The following is a 20,763-nucleotide window of genomic DNA, read 5'->3' on the forward strand; positions in this document are numbered from 1 at the left end:
TGATGTATTGTGGGTAACTAACTTAGTGGTGTGATGTATTGTGGGTAACTAACTTAGTGGTGTGATGTATTGTGGGTAACTAACTTAGTGGTGTGATGTATTGTGGGTAACTAATTTAGTGGTGTGATGTATTGTGGGTAACTAACTTAGTGGTGTGATGTATTGTGGGTAACTAACTTAATGGTGTGCTGTACGAAGGGCTTTATAAATACATTTGATTGGATTTGATTATGATTGTTTTATTCATTGCATTTCCAGTGGCTATATTAGTAAAGGCAAACTGTAATTATTTTATCAAATACAATTAAACAAATATATATATATATATACACAGTACCAGTCAACAGTTTGGTTTTTCTTTATTTTGACTATTTTCTACATTGTAGAATAATAGTGACGCCATCAAAACTATGAAATGACACATGGAATCATGTAGTAACCATAAAAAGTGTTAACATTTTTTAAATATATTTTATATTTGAGATTGTTGAAGGTAGCCTTGATGACAGCTTTGCATACTCTGGCATTCTCTCAACCATCTTAACCTGGAATGCTTTTTCAACAGTCTTGAAGGAGTCCCCACATATGCTGAGCACTTATTCTACAATGTAGAAAATAGTAAAAATAAAGATAAACCCTTGAATGAGTCGGTGTTCTTAAAGTGTGTGTGTGTGTGTGTGTGTGTGTGTGTGTGTGTGTGTGTGTGTGTGTGTGTGTGTGTGTGTGTGTGTGTGTGTGTGTGTGTGTGTGTGTGTGTGTGTGTGTGTGTGTGTATATATATATACACACACACATCTAAAGGGGTTGTAAACTTCTAAATCAAACAGCTTAGACTTTTAGATTATTAACTAGCATTGCAAAGGTTAATCCATCCTTTTCTAATTAAAACTCTCTCCCTAATATCTGAATCACACTTGTAACGTCAGTAGGCTTCTATACTTTGGAGTCGGAGGGGCAGGTAGCCTACACACGCACACACAGTGGCAAAGATATTCAGCTGGCAGGCAGACAGACACTGGAATAAGTTTTCTTTGCATAGGCGCTTTGTTTCATTTTTTTGTGGCACTGGAAAAAATATGCCCGGAATGTAAAATGACGTCATTCCCATTCTTAAAAAAAAATAACTATTCTGTTCCGGAACAGTATAGATCACTTTCGTTCCTGGTTCTGATTCTGTTCCTCAAAGTGTTCTGTTCTGTTCCCTGAACCTGTTCAAACCCTTTGGTTTTAATTACTCAATAGTTCATAGTTGATATTATTAAAATCACTTGGACTAATTGGTAGGTCTACCATTGCTTGCTATTTCTGTAAACTGTCATTATTCTCCCTCCTCATGACCAGAAAATGAGAAAAGATATTCAAGATATCTGGGTTTTTGGTAACGGAATTACAAGACATAACTTAAGGTGAACAGTTTCTCTAAAACTATATATATATATATGTTGATATGAGTTGGCAGGGGTCTTTAAGTCAACACTATTGTATTTTAATGCATTTCTGACAGCGTTTTAAGACTTGTCTGGTTTATGTTTTCTAACACCCTTTTCCATCTGTTCATGCAGAAATCAAAGTCTTTCCTTATGCCTCGTTTTTAAGATGGAAAATGGTTGAAACATTGATCTATGTCTTCATTTCCCTAAAATATACTCTTTGATTTAATTGGAAACCAATTTGATATTCTCCTATGAACTTCACTGTTGGTGCTCATGGGTCCTTTTTTAGATGGAAATACTCAATAATGACGAATTACAACATACATAATATATAAAAGTCTAGTGTTGATGTGGTACCGGAAAGGTATCGATGCTTGTCAGTCAGAGTCAGCGCTATGCCTCCTGGCTGGTTGATGATACCTTCCTGGCAGGCCCTGAATGATGATGATAAGATGCTTGTCAGTCAGAGTCAGCGCTATGCCTCCTGGCAGGTTGATGATACCTTCCTGGCAGGTTGATGATACCTTCCAGGCAGCTCGCTGCTGAAGTAAATGACAAGACACGGCCCTGAATGATGATGATAAGATGGCAGCACTGAGCGTAATCTTGCCACTTTGCTCTGGGGCTTTCTTTTTGCGTGAATCATTACTTTGTTTGCTCAGAATGTTCATGTAATCATTTCCTACGACCGACAAATCTGCGTCATGAATCTGGAGCTTCTTCTCTCAGCCTCCCAGATCAGGAATACTACATACACTACTTTGTTCCCAGCTGACCGAGATGACCGAAGGCTGCTGACAAAGAAGAGGAAGGAAAACAGGGTCTCCAAGCTAGATAGATAGACTGGCTACACAGCCTCCTCTTACTTGTATCCTGATGTCCAGTCACTGGAACAGAAACGTTGTGAACTCAGAGTGGAGAGATTTCATGCATTGAGGAATATACAGTGCATTCGGATAGACCCCTGAACTCAGAGAGGTTTCATGCATTGAGGAATATACAGTGCATTCGGATAGACCCCTTGACTCTTTCCACATTTTGTTACGTTACAGCCTTATTTTAAAATGGATTAAATCATGTTTTTCCTCGTCAATCTACACACAATACTCCATAATGACATCACAATACGCCATAATGACATCACAATACTCCATAATGACATCACAATACCCCATAATGACATCACAATACTCTATAATGACATCACAATACTCCATGATGACATCACAATACGCCATAATGACATCACAATACTCCATAATGACATCACAATACCCCATAATGACATCACAATACCCCATAATGACATCACAATACTCCATAATGCCATCACAATACCCCATAATGACATCACAATACCCCATAATGACATCACAATACCCCATAATGACATCACAATACCCCATAATGACATCACAATACCCCATAATGACATCACAATACCCCATAATGACATCACAATACCCCATAATGACATCACAATACTCCATAATGACATCACAATACCCCATAATGACATCACAATACTGTAAGGGATTTCTTCCATTGACGGAGAGGTGGACCAAAGCGCAGCGTGGTTGTTTTAATAAATCACTTCACATGAACAAACTAACAAAAACAAGAAACGTGCAAACCCAAACCAGCCCTATCTGGTGCAAAACACAGAGACAGGAACAATCACCCACAAACACAGTGAAACCCAGGCTACCTAAGTATGATTCTCAATCAGAGAGAACTAATAACACCTGCCTCTGATTGAGAACCATACTAGGCCGAAACATAGAAATACCCAAATCATCGAAAAACAAAACATAGACTGCCCACCCCAACTCACGCCCTGACCATTCTAAATAAAGACAAAAACAAGGAAATAAAGGTCAGAACATGACAAATACTCCATAATGACATCACAATTTCCCATAATGACATCACAATACGCCATAATGACATCACAATACTCCATAATGACCATAATGACATCACAATACCCCATAATGACATCACAATACTCTCCATAATGACATCACAATACGCCATAATGACATCACAATCACATAATGACATCACAATACTCCATAATGACATCACAATACCCCATAATGACATCACAATACCCCATAATGACATCACAATACTCCATAATGACATCACAATACCCCATAATGACATCACAATACCCCATAATGACATCACAATACCCCATAATGACATCACAATACCCCATAATGACATCACAATACCCCATAATGACATCACAATACCCCATAATGACATCACAATACCCCATAATGACATCACAATACTCCATAATGACATCACAATACCCCATAATGACATCACAATACCCCATAATGACATCACAATACCCCATAATGACATCACAATACCCCATAATGACATCACAATACCCCATAATGACATCACAATACCCCATAATGACATCACAATACTGTAAGGGATTTCTTCCATTGACGGAGAGGTGGACCAAAGCGCAGCGTGGTTGTTTTAATAAATCACTTCACATGAACAAACTAACAAAAACAAGAAACGTGCAAACCCAAACCAGCCCTATCTGGTGCAAAACACAGAGACAGGAACAATCACCCACAAACACAGTGAAACCCAGGCTACCTAAGTATGATTCTCAATCAGAGAGAACTAATGACACCTGCCTCTGATTGAGAACCATACTAGGCCGAAACATAGAAATACCCAAATCATCGAAAAACAAAACATAGACTGCCCACCCCAACTCACGCCCTGACCATTCTAAATAAAGACAAAAACAAGGAAATAAAGGTCAGAACATGACAAATACTCCATAATGACATCACAATTTCCCATAATGACATCACAATACGCCATAATGACATCACAATACTCCATAATGACATCACAATACCCCATAATGACATCACAATACTCTATAATGACATCACAATACTCCATAATGACATCACAATACGCCATAATGACATCACAATACCCCATAATGACATCACAATACTCCATAATGACATCACAATACTCCATAATGACATCGCAATACTCCATAATGACATCACAATACCCCATAATGACATCACAATACTCTATAATGACATCACAATACCCCATAATGACATCACAATACTCCATAATGACAAAGCAAAATCAGGCTTTTAGAAATGTTTACAAATGTATTCAATGTAAAAAAAAATGTATCACATTTACATAAGTATTCAGACCCTTTACTCAGTACTTTGTTGAAGCACCTTTGGCAGCAATTACACCCTCGAGACTTCTTGGGTATGACGCTACAAGCTTGGCACAGCAAGCTTGGGGAGTTTCTCCCATTCCTCTCTGCAGATCCTCTCAAGCTCTGTCAGGTTGGATGGGGAGTGTCGCTGCACAGCTATTTTCAGGTCTCTCCAGCGATGTTAGATCAGGTTCAAGTCCGGGCTCTGGCTGGGCCACTCAAGGACATTCAGAAGGCACTCCTGCGTTGTCTTGGCTGTGTGCTTAGGGTCGTTGTCCTGTTGGAAGGTAAAACTTCAGCACAGTCTGAGGTCCTGAGCACTCTGGAGCAGGTTTTTATCAAGGATCTCTCTGTACTTTCATCTTTCCCAACTAGTCTCCCAGTCCCTGCCACTGAAAATCCTCCCCATAGCATGATGCTGCCACGAGCATGCTTCACCGTAGGGATGGTGCCAGGTTTCCTCTTGACGTGACGCTTGGAGTTCAGGCCAAAGAGTTCAATCTTGGTTTCATCAGACCAGAGGATATTGTTTCTTATGGTCTGTGAGTCCATTAGGTGCCTTTTGGCAAACTTCAATCAGGCTGTCATGTGCCTTTTACTGAGGAGTGGCTTCCATCTGGCCACTCTACCATAAAGGCCTGATTGGTGGAGTACTGCAGAGATGGTTGTCCTTCTGGAAGGTTCTCCCATCTCCACAGCAGAATTCTGGAGCTCTGTCAGAGTGACCATTGGGTTCTTGGTCACCTCCCTGACCAAGGCCCTTCTCCCCTGATTGCTCAGTTTGGCCGGGCGGCCAGCTCAAGGAAGAGTCTTGGTGGTTCTAAACGTCTTCCATTTAAGTATGATGGAGACCACTGTGTTATTGGGGGACCTTCAATGCTGCAGACATTTTTGGTACCCTTTCTTAGATATGTGCTTCGACACAATCCTGTCTCGGATCTCTACGGACAATTCCTTTTACCTCATGCCTTGGTTTTTGCTCTGACATGCACTGTCAACTGTTGGATCTTATATAGACAGGTGTGTGCCTTTCCAAATCATGTCCAATCAATGTAATTTACCACAGGTGGACTCCAATCAAGTTGTAGAAACATCCCAAGGATGATCAATGGAAACAAGATGCACCTGAGATTAATTTAGATTCTCATAGCAAAGGGACTGAATATTTATGCAAATTGGTGAAAAATTATTTATAAAAGGGAAAGAGGAAGGACCTGGGGAATAGTTACAGGGGAAAGGAGGGACCTGGGGAATAGTTACAGGGGAGAGGAGGGACCTGGAGAATAGTTACAGGGGAGAGGAGGGACCTGGGGAATAGTTACAGTGGAGAGGAGGGACCTGGGGAATAGTTACAGGGAAAGAGGAGGGACCTGGTGAATAGTTACAGGGGAGAGGAGGGACCTGGTGAATAGTTACAGGGGAGAGGAGGGACCTCGGGAATAGTTACAGGGGAGAGGAGGGACCTGGGAATAGTTACAGGGGAGAGCAGGGACCTGGGGAATAGTTACAGGGGAGAGGAGGGACCTGGGGAATAGTTACAGGGGAGAGGAGGGACCTGGTGAATAGTTACAGGGGAGAGGAGGGACCTGGGGAATAGTTACCGGGGAGAGCAGGGACCTGGGGAATAGTTACAGGGGAGAGCAGGGACCTGGGGAATAGTTAGAGGGGAGAGGAGGGACCTGGGGAATAGTTACAGGGGAGAGGAGGGACCTGGGGAATAGTTACAGGGAAGGAGGAGGGACCTGGTGAATAGTTACAGGGGAGAGGAGGGACCTGGGGAATAGTTACAGGGGAGAGGAGGGACCTGGGAATAGTTACAGGGGAGAGCAGGGACCTGGGGAATAGTTACAGGGGAGAGGAGGGACCTGGGGAATAGTTACAGGGGAGAGCAGGGACCTGGGGAATAGTTAGAGGGGAGAGGAGGGACCTGGTGAATAGTTACAGGAGAGAGGAGGGACCTGGGGAATAGTTACAGGGGAGAGGAGGGACCTGGGGAATAGTTACAGGGGAGAGGAGGGACCTGGGAATAGTTACAGGGGAGAGGAGGGACCTGGGAATGGTTACAGGGGAGAGGAGGGACCTGGTGAATAGTTACAGGGGAGAGGAGGGACCTGGGGAATAGTTACAGGGAAAGAGGAGGGACCTGGTGAATAGTTACAGGGAAAGAGGAGGGACTTGGTGAATAGTTACAGGGGAGAGGAGGGACCTGGGGAATAGTTACAGGGGAGAGGAGGGACCTGGGGAATAGTTACAGGGGAGAGGAGGGACCTGGGGGATAGTTACAGGGGAGAGGAGGGACCTGGGGAATAGTTACAGGGGAGAGGAGGGACCTGGTGAATAGTTACAGGGGAGAGGAGGGACCTGGTGAATAGTTACAGGGGAGAGGAGGGACCTGGGGAATAGTTACAGGGGAGATGAGGGACCTGGGAATAGTTACAGGGGAGAGGAGGGACCTGGGGAATAGTTACAGGGGAGAGTAGGGACCTGGGAATAGTTACAGGGGAGAGGAGGGACCTGGTGAATAGTTACAGGGGAGAGGAGGGACCTGGTGAATAGTTACAGGGGATAGGAGGGACCTGGGAATAGTTACAGGGGAGAGGAGGGACCTGGTGAATAGTTACAGGAGAGAGGAGGGACCTGGGGAATAGTTACCAGGGAGAGCAGGGACCTGGGGAATAGTCACAGGGGAGAGCAGGGACCTGGGGAATAGTTAGAGGGGAGAGGAGGGACCTGGTGAATAGTTACAGGAGAGAGGAGGGACCTGGGGAATAGTTACAGGGGAGAGGAGGGACCTGGGGAATAGTTACAGGGGAGAGGAGGGACCTGGGAATAGTTACAGTGGAGAGGAGGGACCTGGGAATAGTTACAGGGGAGAGGAGGGACCTGGTGAATAGTTACAGGGGAGAGGAGGGACCTGGGGAATAGTTACAGGGAAAGAGGAGGGACCTGGTGAATAGTTACAGGGAAAGAGGAGGGACCTGGTGAATAGTTACAGGGGAGAGGAGGGACCTGGGGAATAGTTACAGGGGAGAGGAGGGACCTGGGGAATAGTTACAAGGGAGAGGAGGGACCTGGGAATAGTTACAGGGGAGAGGAGGGACCTGGGGAATAGTTACAGGGGAGAGGTGTCATGTTTTGTCATTGATTATCATGCCTTGTCCCTGTTCTTCTCCTTCTATTCGTTTCCCTCTGCTGGTCTTATTAGGTTCTTTCCCTCTTTCTATCCCTCTCTCTCCCCCTCCCTCTCTCACTCTCCCGCTCTCTCTTCTCTCTATCGTTCCGTTCCTGCTCCCAGCTGTTCCTATTCCCCTAATCAATCATTTAGTCTTCCCACACCTGTTCCCGATCCTTTTCCCTGATTAGAGTCCCTATTTCTCTCCTTGTTATTCGTTTCTGCCCTGTCGGTTCCTTGTCTAGAATTCACCGTGCTGTGTTTGTGTATCGCCCTGTCGTGTCGTGTTTTCCTCAGATGCTGCGTGGTGAGCAGGTGTCTGAGTCTGTTTGGTTCAAGTGCCTTCCCGAGGCAACCTGCTGTTCACCTGCTGTTCAAGATCGAGTCTCCAGTTTGTCCTCGTCATTTCGAGTGAAAGTTGTGTTTTTTGATTGTATTTACTTTACTGGATTAAAGACTCTGTTTTCGCCAAGTCGCTTTTGGGTCCTCTTTCACCTGCATGACAGAAGGAACCGACCAAGGAATGGACCCAGCGACTTCAGACGCTCGTTACACTGCCGTCGAGATCCAAGGAGCCATGCTCGGCAGACACGAGCAGGAATTGTCTGCTGCTCGCCATGCCGTGGAGAACCTGGCCGCTCAGGTTTCCGACCTCTCTGGACAGTTCCAGAGTCTTCGTCTCGTGCCACCTGTTACTTCCTGGCCTGCCGAGCCTCCAGAACCTAGGGTTAATAACCCACCTTGCTACTCCGGGCAGCCCACTGAGTGCCGCTCCTTTCTCACGCAGTGTGAGATTGTGTTCTCTCTCCAACCCAACACATACTCTAGAGAGAGAGCTCGGGTTGCTTACGTCATTTCACTCCTTACTGGCCGGGCTCGAGAATGGGGCACAGCTATCTGGGAGGCAAGGGCTGATTGCTCTAACAAGTACCAGAACTTTAAAGAGGAGATGATTCGGGTTTTTGACCGTTCAGTTTTTGGTAGGGAGGCTTCTAGGGCCCTGGCTTCCCTATGCCAAGGTGAACGGTCCATAACGGATTATTCTATTGAGTTTCGCACTCTTGCTGCCTCTAGTGAGTGGAACGAGCCGGCGCTGCTCGCTCGTTTTCTGGAGGGACTCCACGCAGTGGTTAAGGATGAGATTCTCTCCCGGGAGGTTCCTTCAGATGTGGACTCTTTGATTGCTCTCGCCATCCGCATAGAACGACGGGTAGATCTTCGTCACCGGGCTCGTGGAAGAGAGCTCGCATCAACGGTGTTTCCCTGCTCCGCATCGCAACCATCTCCCTCCTCTGGCTCAGAGACTGAGCCCATGCAGCTGGGAGGGATTCGCATCTCGACTAAGGAGAGGGAACGGAGGATCACCAACCGCCTGTGCCTCTATTGCGGAGTTGCTGGACATTTTGTTAATTCATGTCCAGTAAAAGCCAGAGCTCATCTGTAAGCGGAGGGCTACAGGTGAGCGCAACTACTCAAGTCTCTCCATCAAAATCCTGTACTACTTTGTCGGTCCATCTACGCTGGACCGGTTCGGGTGCTACATGTAGTGCCTTGATAGACTCTGGGGCTGAGGGTTGTTTCATGGACGAAGCATGGGTTCGGAAACATGACATTCCTTTCAGAGAGTTAGAGAAGCCTACGCCCATGTTCGCCTTAGATGGTAGTCATCTTCCCAGTATCAGATTTGAGACACTACCTTTAACCCTCACAGTATCTGGTAACCACAGTGAGACTATTTCTTTTTTGATTTTTCGTTCACCGTTTACACCTGTTGTTTTGGGTCATCCCTGGCTAGTATGTCATAATCCTTCTATTAATTGGTCTAGTAATTCTATCCTATCCTGGAACGTTTCTTGTCATGTGAAGTGTTTAATGTCTGCCATCCCTCCCGTTTCTTCTGTCCCTACTTCTCAGGAGGAACCTGGCGATTTGACAGGAGTGCCGGAGGAATATCATGATCTGCGCACGGTCTTCAGTCGGTCCCGAGCCAACTCCCTTCCTCCTCACCGGTCGTATGATTGTAGTATTGATCTCCTTCCGGGGACCACTCCTCCTCGGGGTAGACTATACTCTCTGTCGGCTCCCGAACGTAAGGCTCTCGAGGATTATTTGTCTGTGTCTCTTGACGCCGGTACCATAGTGCCTTCTTCCTCTCCGGCCGGGGCGGGGTTCTTTTTGTTAAGAAGAAGGACGGTACTCTGCGCCCCTGCGTGGATTATCGAGGGCTGAATGACATAACGGTTAAGAATCGTTATCCGCTTCCCCTTATGTCATCAGCCTTCGAGATTCTGCAGGGAGCCAGGTGCTTTACTAAGTTGGACCTTCGTAACGCTTACCATCTCGTGCGCATCAGAGAGGGGGACGAGTGGAAAACGGCGTTTAACACTCCGTTAGGGCATTTTGAGTATCGGGTTCTGCCGTTTGGTCTCGCCAATGCGCCAGCTGTTTTTCAGGCATTAGTTAATGATGTTCTGAGAGACATGCTGAACATCTTTGTTTTTGTCTATCTTGACGATATCCTGATTTTTTCTCCGTCACTCGAGATTCATGTTCAGCACGTTCGACGTGTTCTACAGCGCCTTTTAGAGAATTGTCTCTACGTAAAGGCTGAGAAGTGCTCTTTTCATGTCTCCTCCGTTACTTTTCTCGGTTCCGTTATTTCCGCTGAAGGCATTCAGATGGATTCCGCTAAGGTCCAAGCTGTCAGTGATTGGCCCGTTCCAAGGTCACGTGTCGAGTTGCAGCGCTTTTTAGGTTTCGCTAATTTCTATCGGCGTTTCATTCGTAATTTCGGTCAAGTTGCTGCCCCTCTCACAGCTCTTACTTCTGTCAAGACGTGTTTTAAGTGGTCCGGTTCCGCCCAGGGAGCTTTTGATCTTCTAAAGGAACGTTTTACGTCCGCTCCTATCCTCATTACTCCTGACGTCACTAGACAATTCATTGTCGAGGTTGACGCTTCAGAGGTAGGCGTGGGAGCCATTCTATCCCAGCGCTTCCAGTCTGACGATAAGGTTCATCCTTGCGCTTATTTTTCTCATCGCCTGTCGCCATCTGAGCGCAACTATGATGTGGGTAACCGTGAACTGCTCGCCATCCGCTTAGCCCTAGGCGAATGGCGACAGTGGTTGGAGGGGGCGACCGTTCCTTTTGTCGTTTGGACAGACCATAAGAACCTTGAGTACATCCGTTCTGCCAAACGACTTAATGCCCGTCAAGCTCGTTGGGCGTTGTTTTTCGCTCGTTTCGAGTTTGTGATTTCTTACCGTCCGGGTAGCAAGAACACCAAGCCTGATGCCTTATCCCGTCTGTTTAGTTCTTCTGTGGCTTCTACTGATCCCCAGGGGATTCTTCCTTATGGGCGTGTTGTCGGGTTAACAGTCTGGGGAATTGAAAGACAGGTTAAGCAAGCACTCACGCACACTGCGTCGCCGCGCGCTTGTCCTAGTAACCTCCTTTTCGTTCCTGTTTCCACTCGTCTGGCTGTTCTTCAGTGGGCTCACTCTGCCAAGTTAGCTGGTCATCCCGGTGTTCGAGGCACTCTTGCGTCTATTCGCCAGCGCTTTTGGTGGCCGACTCAGGAGCGTGACACGCGCCGTTTCGTGGCTGCTTGTTCGGACTGCGCGCAGACTAAGTCGGGTAACTCTCCTCCTGCCGGTCGTCTCAGACCGCTCCCCATTCCTTCTCGACCATGGTCTCACATCGCCCTAGACTTCATTACCGGTCTGCCTTTGTCTGCGGGGAAGACTGTGATTCTTACGGTTGTCGATAGGTTCTCTAAGGCGGCACATTTCATTCCCCTCGCTAAACTTCCTTCCGCTAAGGAGACGGCACAAATCATTATCGAGAATGTATTCAGAATTCATGGCCTCCCGTTAGACGCCGTTTCAGACAGAGGCCCGCAATTCACGTCACAGTTTTGGAGGGAGTTCTGACGTTTGATTGGTGCGTCCGTCAGTCTCTCTTCCGGGTTTCATCCCCAGTCTAACGGTCAAGCAGAGAGGGCCAATCAGACGATTGGTCGCATACTACGCAGCCTTTCTTTCAGAAACCCTGCGTCTTGGGCAGAACAGCTCCCCTGGGCAGAATACGCTCACAATTCGCTTCCTTCGTCTGCGACCGGGTTATCTCCGTTTCAGAGTAGTCTGGGTTACCAGCCTCCTCTGTTCTCATCCCAGCTTGCCGAGTCCAGCGTTCCCTCCGCTCAAGCGTTTGTCCAACGTTGTGAGCGCACCTGGAGGAGGGTGAGGTCTGCACTTTGCCGTTACAGGGCACAGACTGTGAGAGCCGCCAATAAACGCAGGATTAAGAGTCCAAGGTATTGTTGCGGCCAGAGAGTGTGGCTTTCCACTCGCAACCTTCCTCTTACGACAGCTTCTCGTAAGTTGACTCCGCGGTTCATTGGTCCGTTCCGTGTCTCCCAGGTCGTCAATCCTGTCGCTGTGCGACTGCTTCTTCCGCGACATCTTCGTCGCGTCCATCCTGTCTTCCATGTCTCCTGTGTCAAGCCCTTTCTTCGCACTCCCGTTCGTCTTCCCTCCCCCCCTCCCGTCCTTGTCGAGAGCGCACCTATTTACAAGGTACATAAGATCATGGACATGCGTTCTCGGGGACGGGGTCACCAATATTTAGTGGATTGGGAGGGTTACGGTCCTGAGGAGAGGAGTTGGGTTCCGTCTCGGGACGTGCTGGACCGTTCACTCATTGATGATTTCCTCCGTTGCCGCCAGGATTCCTCCTCGAGTGCGCCAGGAGGCGCTCGGTGAGTGGGGGGTACTGTCATGTTTTGTCATTGATTATCATGCCTTGTCCCTGTTCTTCTCCTTCTATTCGTTTCCCTCTGCTGGTCTTATTAGGTTCTTTCCCTCTTTCTATCCCTCTCTCTCCCCCTCCCTCTCTCACTCTCCCGCTCTCTCTTCTCTCTATCGTTCCGTTCCTGCTCCCAGCTGTTCCTATTCCCCTAATCAATCATTTAGTCTTCCCACACCTGTTCCCGATCCTTTTCCCTGATTAGAGTCCCTATTTCTCTCCTTGTTATTCGTTTCTGCCCTGTCGGTTCCTTGTCTAGAATTCACCGTGCTGTGTTTGTGTATCGCCCTGTCGTGTCGTGTTTTCCTCAGATGCTGCGTGGTGAGCAGGTGTCTGAGTCTGTTTGGTTCAAGTGCCTTCCCGAGGCAACCTGCTGTTCACCTGCTGTTCAAGATCGAGTCTCCAGTTTGTCCTCGTCATTTCGAGTGAAAGTTGTGTTTTTTGATTGAATTTACTTTACTGGATTAAAGACTCTGTTTTCGCCAAGTCGCTTTTGGGTCCTCTTTCACCTGCATGACAAGAGGAGGGACCTGGGGAATAGTTACAGGGGAGAGGAGGGACCTGGGGAATAGTTACAGGGGAGAGGAGGAACCTGGGGAATAGTTACATGGGAGAGGAGGGACCTGGGGAATAGTTACAGGGGAGAGGAGGGACCTGGGGAATAGTTACAGGGGAGAGGAGGGGCCTGGGGAATAGTTACAGGGGAGAGGAGGGACCTGGGGAATAGTTACAGGGGAGAGGAGGGACCTGGTGAATAGTTACAGGGGAGAGGAGGGACAGCCCAGTACATTTTTACATTTACATTTAAGTCATTTAGCAGACGCTCTTATCCAGAGCGACTTACAAATTGGTGCATTCACCTTATGACATCCAGTGGAACAACCACTTTACAATAGTGCATCTAAATATTTTAAGGGGGGGGGAGGGGGGGTGAGAAGGATTACTTTATCCTATCCTAGGTGTTCCTTAAAGAATCACTGGGACCGTGGCCCTCAGGCAGGTAGTGAAGACAGCCCAGTACATCACTGGGACCATGGCCCTCCAGCAGGTAGTGAAGACAGCCCAGTACATCACTGGGACCGTGGCCCTCCAGCAGGTAGTGAAGACAGCCCAGTACATCACTGGGACCGTGGCCCTCCAGCAGGTAGTGAAGACAGCCCAGTACATCACTGCGACCGTGGCCCTCCAGCAGGTAGTAAAGACAGCCCAGTACATCACTGGGTCCGTGCTCCCACCCATCCAGGACACAGACTTGAAACGGTGCCTGACGAAGGCTGCAGAATCATCAAGAATGCCACATGCCACGAGCTGTTCTCTCCCTTACCGTCAGGCAGATGGTATCAGAGCATGAGGTCTGATACCAACAGGCTCAGAGACAGTTTCTATCTTCTAACCATCAGACAGTATCAGAGCATGAGGTCTGATACCAACAGGCTCAGAGACAGTTTCTATCTACAAACCATCAGACTGTTGAACACTTGAACTGGACTGACCACCTACTCTGATTCTACACAGCTTAGCACACACACACACACACACACACACACACACACACACACACACACACACACACACACACACACACACACACACACACACACACACACACACACACACACACACACACACACACACACACACACACACACACACACACACACACACACACACATATACATTCATGCATCACACACACCACAACCCCCCCCCCCAATACACATGTAAATATTGGACTATAGATTGTAAATATTGGACTATAGACTGTAAATATTGGACTATAGACTGTAAATATTGGACTATAGATTGTAAATATTGGACTATAGACTATAAATATTGGACAATAGATTGTAAATATTGGACTATAGACTGTAAATATTGGACTATAGACTGTAAATATTGGACTATAGACTGTAAATATTGGACTATAGATTGTAAATATTGGACCATAGATTGTAAATATTGGACTATAGACTGTAAATATTGGACTATAGACTGTAAATATTGGACTGTAGATTGTAAATATTGGACTATAGACTGTAAACATTGGACTATAGACTGTAAATATTGGACTATAGACTGTAAATATTGGACTATAGACTGTAAATATTGGACCATAGATTGTAGATATTGGACTATAGACTGTAAATATTGGACTATAGACTGTAAATATTGGACTATAGACTGTACATATTGGACTATAGACTGTAAATATTGGACTATAGACTGTAAATATTGGACTATAGACTGTAAATATTGGACTATAGACTGTAAATATTGAACTATAGACTGTAAATATTGGACTATAGACTGTAAATATTGGACTATAGACTGTAAATATTGGACTATAGACTGTAAATATTGGACAATAGATTGTAAATATTGGACTATAGACTGTAAATATTGGACTATAGACTGTAAATATTGGACTATAGACTGTAAATATTGGACTATAGATTGTAAATATTGGACCATAGATTGTAAATATTGGACTATAGACTGTAAATATTGGACTGTAGATTGTAAATATTGGACTATAGACTGTAAACATTGGACTATAGACTGTAAATATTGGACTATAGACTGTAAATATTGGACTATAGACTGTAAATATTGGACCATAGATTGTAGATATTGGACTATAGACTGTAAATATTGGACTATAGACTGTAAATATTGGACTATAGACTGTACATATTGGACTATAGACTGTAAATATTGGACTATAGACTGTAAATATTGGACTATAGACTGTAAACATAGGACTATAGACTGTAAATATTGGACTATAGACTGTAAATATTGGACTATAGACTGTAAATATTGGACTATAGACTGTAAATATTGGACTATAGACTGTAAATATTGGACTATAGACTGTAAATATTGAACTATAGACTGTAAATATTGGACTATAGACTGTAAATATTGGACTATAGACTGTAAATATTGGACTATAGACTAAATATTGGACTATAGACTGTAAATATTGGACTATAGACTGTAAATATTGGACTATAGACTGTAAATATTGGACTATAGACTGTAAATATTGAACTATAGACTGTAAATATTGGACTATAGACTAAATATTGGACTATAGACTGTAAATATTGGACTATAGACTGTAAATATTGGACTATAGACTGTAAATATTGAACTATAGACTGTAAATATTGGACTATAGACTGTAAATATTGGACTATAGACTGTAAATATTGGACTATAGACTGTACTCCCCTGTATTATTCGTATGCTAAAATATTTATTCCACTGAGACATCTACTTTATGTTCATCATTTTTATTATGTCTTATTGTTTTTTCGTTGTCGAGAAGGAACCTGCTAGTAAGCATTTGGTTGGGCGGTGAATACCACACGTATCTGGTACAGATGACTAATACAACTCGAAACTGAAGCAGAGGGTGTTGAACAGCACTCTGTAGAGATAATAGTATCATAGATCACCGCAAGTGTCGACACAACCCAAATAAAATGGCTTTTAGTGAGACAACAGGCAGAACTCTCTCCTGTGTCTGTGTTTTAGTGAGACAACAGGCAGAACTCTCTCCTGTGTCTGTGTTTTAGTGAGACAACCAACAGGCAGAACTCTCTCCTGTGTCTGTGTTTTAGTGAGACAACAGACAGACAGAACTCTCTCCTGTGTCTGTGTTTTAGTGAGACAACAGACAGACAGAACTCTCTCCTGTGTCTGTGTTTTAGTGAGACAACCAACAGGCAGAACTCTCTCCTGTGTCTGTGTTTTAGTGAGACAACAGACAGGTATTGTGGGTGCTCTGCTGTATATCGCGATACACATTAGTATCGTGGCAAGGAAACAAAACACAAAGCAGATTTATCTTCTTTAGGAGAACAGCCCTGATGTTCATTATGTTGTCATCCAGTCACATTAGTTTGTTTTCTTGTTTACTACTGCCCCCTAGCCCAGAGAGGTTATTTTCCAAGCTATAGCACACAATATTTTACATACAGCAGGTTTGTAAAGGACCAAAGAAAAGGTCTGCTTCGTGTTTTCCATTTTTGCCATGGAAAAAATATAATATTGCGATACCCAGACCTGTGGATGTAGTTTAATCTGTAGACATTAAGAGACTCAGACCTGTGGATGGAGTTTAATCTGTAGACATTAAGAGACTCAGACCTGTGGATGTAGTTTAATCTGTAGACATTAAGAGACTCAGACCTGTGGATGTAGTTTAATCTGTAGACATTAAGAGACTCAGACCTGTGGATGTAGTTTACTCTGTAGACATTAAGAGACTCAGACCTGTGGATGTAGTTTACTGCAATAATCACAGTGTGTTTGTTTTAGTGTGACAATTAAGTGATAATGCCGGAGAAAATATGGTGTTTGGAGAATATATGGTTCATTCCAGACCTGTCTGCCCTTGACCAGCACAAAAACATCCTGTGGCGTACTGCATTAGCATCGAATAGCCCCCGTGATATTCAACTTTTCAGGGAAGTTAGGAACCAATATACACAGGCAGTTAGGAAAGCTAAGGCTAGCTTTTTCAAACAGAAATTTGCATCCTGTAGCACTAATTCCCAAAAGTTTTGGGACACTGTAAAGTCCATGGAGAATAAGAACACCTCCTCCCATCTGCCCACTGCTCTGAGGCTAGGAAACACTGTTACAACTGACAAATCCACTATAATAGAGAATTTCAAAAAGCATTTCTCTACGGCTGGCCATGCTTTCCACCTCACTATCCCTACCCCTGGTCAACTGCCTAGCACCCTCCACAGCAATCCGCCAAAGCCCCCACCATTTCTCCTTCACCCATATCCAGATAGCTGATGTTCTGAAAGAGCTGCAAAATCTGAACCCCTACAAATCAGCCGGGCTAGACAATCTGGACCCTTTCTTTCTAAAATGATCTGCTGAAATTGTTGCAACCCTTATTACGAGCCTGTTCAACCTCTCTTTCGTGTCGTCTGAGATTTCCAAAGATTGGAAAGCTGCCGCGATCATCCCCCTCTTCAAAGGGGGTGACACTCTTGCCCAAACTGCTACAGACCTATATCCATCCTACCCTGCATCTCTAAGGTCTTCGAAAGCCAAGTTAACAAACAGATTACCGACCATTTTGAATCCCACCATACCTTCTCCGCTATGCAACCTGGTTTCAGAGCTGGTCATGGGTGCACCTCAGCCACGCTCAAGGTCCTAAATTATATCATAACTGCCATCGATAAGACACAATAGTGTGCAGCTGTATTTATCGACCTGGCCAAGGCTTTCGACTCTGTCAATCACCACATCCTCATCGGCAGACTCAACAGCCTTGGTTTCTCAAATGGTTGCCTCGCCTGGTTCCCCAACTACTTCTCAGACAGAGTTCAGTGTGTCAAATCGGAGGGCCTGTTGTCCGGACCTCTGGCAGTCTCTATGGGGGTGCCACAGGGTTCAATTCTCGGGCCGACTCTCTTCTCTGTATACATCAATGATGTTGCTCTTGTTGCTGGCAATTCCCTGATCCACCTCTACGCAGACGACACCATTCTGTATACATCTGGCCCTTCTTTGAACACTGTGTTAACTAACCTCCAGACGAGCTTCAATTATCACTTTTATACAACGGGTTACCAACATATTCAAATAATGATTGACATATTTTCATAAACTTTACTATTTCATCCTTCCACGAGATATAGTCCCGACACAAATCTAAGGTTGTTACCCAAGCCAGCTGGATGTTTGTTCTGTTGGTTCGGTTGCCAGAGACACGACCCAGTTGTTCTGTATCTTTGGACGTGACCCAGTCGTTCAACACAGCTAAACAACACAGCCAACAACACAGCCAACAACACAGCCAACAACACAGCCAAACAACACAGCTAAACAACACTGCTAACAACACAGCTAAACAACACAGCCAACAATACAGCTAAACAACACAGCCAACAACACAGCCAACAACACAGCCAACAACACAGCTAAACAACACAGCTAACACAGTTAACAACACAGCTAACACAGTCACTTCACACGGGAGCTGAAAGACTGTAAACTAGCTGCACTTGGTTTGCTTTGACCTGGTTTCTATTGACATGTATTTGTGTATAGATCCATAAAAATTATACTGATTCATGATTTCAACTGGTTGAGAAAAGCTGCCTGTATGTCTCGTCCCGACTCCCGACACGATCATTACTATGGGACAGCTGGAGATCCAATTTCAATATTGAAACAATGTAGGAAATATCAGAGGGACAGACAGCAAGATGTATTCAAATCTCAGCTGTTGCAAACCAATTGCAAGTCTAAAAGAAAGGGGAGATAATGTCTAGATGCTTTTTACAGTTTTACAAGCTATACATTGTCTGACTGGGCATTTTAACGTCGTAGATTTAGCCGTTGGCAACTTGTGGAATAGACACTGGCTGGAATGGGGTTATAACCAATCAGCATTGACGATTAGACCCAGCCGTTTGGTATGAGGCATTTCCTCTCCTCCTTGTGTGTGTGTGTGTGTGTGTGAGTGTGAGTGTGAGTGTGTGTGTGTGTGCGCGTGTGCACTTGTGAGTGTGTGTGTGTGTGTGTGTGTGTGTGTGTGTGTGTGTGTGTGTGTGTGTGTGTGTGTGTGTGTGTGTGTGTGTGTGTGTGTGTGTGTGTGTGTGTGTGTGTGTGTGTGTGTGTGTGTGTGTGTGTGTGTGGAATCAATCACAGCCTCTCTCATGTCAGAACTCATTATCTGCCACATTAGTTATAACATCACTCAGTCATGTCAGTTCTCTGTTCTCTTCTCTCTCCTCTTCCTGTCCTGTGTTCCTCCACCCGTCATCAGCTCTCTTCCTGTCCTGTGTTCCTCCACCTGTCATCAGCTCTCTTCCTGTCCTGTGTTCCTCCACCTGTCATCAACTCTCTTCCTGTCCTGTGTTCCTCCACCTGTCATCAGCTCTCTTCCTGTCCTGTGTTCCTCCACCTGTCATCAGCTCTCTTCCTGTCCTGTGTTCCTCCACCTGTCATCAACTCTCTTCCTGTCCTGTGTTCCTCCACCCGTCATCAACTCTCTTCCTGTCCTGTGTTCCTCCACCTGTCATCAGCTCTCTTCCTGTCCTGTGTTCCTCCACCTGTCATCAGCTCTCTTCCTGTCCTGTGTTTCTCCACCTGTCATCAGCTCTCTTCCTGTCCTGTGTTCCTCCACCTGTCATCAGCTCTCTTCCTGTCCTGTGTTCCTCCACCTGTCATCAGCTCTCTTCCTGTCCTGTGTTCCTCCACCTGTCATCAGCTCTCTTCCTGTCCTGTGTTCCTCCACCTGTCATCAGCTCTCTTCCTGTCCTGTGTTCCTCCACCTGTCATCAGCTCTCTTCCTGTCCTGTGTTCCTCCACCTGTCATCAGCTCTCTTCCTGTCCTGTGTTCCTCCACCTGTCATCAACTCTCTTCCTGTCCTGTGTTCCTCCACCTGTCATCAGCTCTCTTCCTGTCCTGTGTTCCTCCACCTGTCATCAGCTCTCTTCCTGTCCTGTGTTCCTTCACCCGTCATCAGCTCTCTTCCTGTCCTGTGTTCCTCCACCCGTCATCAGCTCTGTTTTCTCAGTGAGAGAAGGAGAGTATATGTCGGTGTCCATTCTGATTCCCTGATTCCTAAGTTCCTGGAGTCGTGAATCGATTTCAAGACTCGACTAGTCTATTTGGTTAATCATCTATGTATACAGCAGGAGAGAAGTGTCATATTGTTCCCATGAAGCCCCTCTATGCTGTGTGTTGTAAGCCCCTCTATCCTGTGTGTTATAAGCCACTCTATCCTGTGTGTTGTAAGCCCCTCTATCCTGTGTGTTGTAAGCCCCTCTATCCTGTGTGGTATTCCCATGAAGCCCCTCTATCCTGTGTGGTATTCCCATGAAGCCCCTCTATCCTGTGTGGTATTCCCATGAAGCCCCTCTATCCTGTGTGGTATTCCCATGAAACCCCTCTATCCTGTGTGGTATTCCCATGAAGCCCCTCTATCCTGTGTGGTATTCCCATGAAGCCCCTCTATCCTGTGTGGTATTCCCATGAAGCGCCTCTATCCTGTGTGGTATTCCCATGAAGCCCCTCTATCCTGTGTGGTATTCCCATGAAGCCCCTCTATCCTGTGTGGTATTCCCAC

The 20,763-nt window shown here is 45.5% G+C and overlaps 1 protein-coding gene across 1 annotated transcript in view; it reads left to right on the forward strand.

Moving 5' to 3' along the window:
• Nucleotides 1-20,763, forward strand: part of LOC124000353 (phospholipid phosphatase-related protein type 1) — a 149,503-nt gene that overhangs the window by 21,231 nt on the left and 107,509 nt on the right. The gene's annotated exons all lie outside the window — the stretch shown is intronic.

The sequence above is a fragment of the Oncorhynchus gorbuscha genome, linkage group LG16, assembly GCF_021184085.1.
Source record: "Oncorhynchus gorbuscha isolate QuinsamMale2020 ecotype Even-year linkage group LG16, OgorEven_v1.0, whole genome shotgun sequence".
Lineage (NCBI taxonomy): Eukaryota > Metazoa > Chordata > Actinopteri > Salmoniformes > Salmonidae > Oncorhynchus > Oncorhynchus gorbuscha.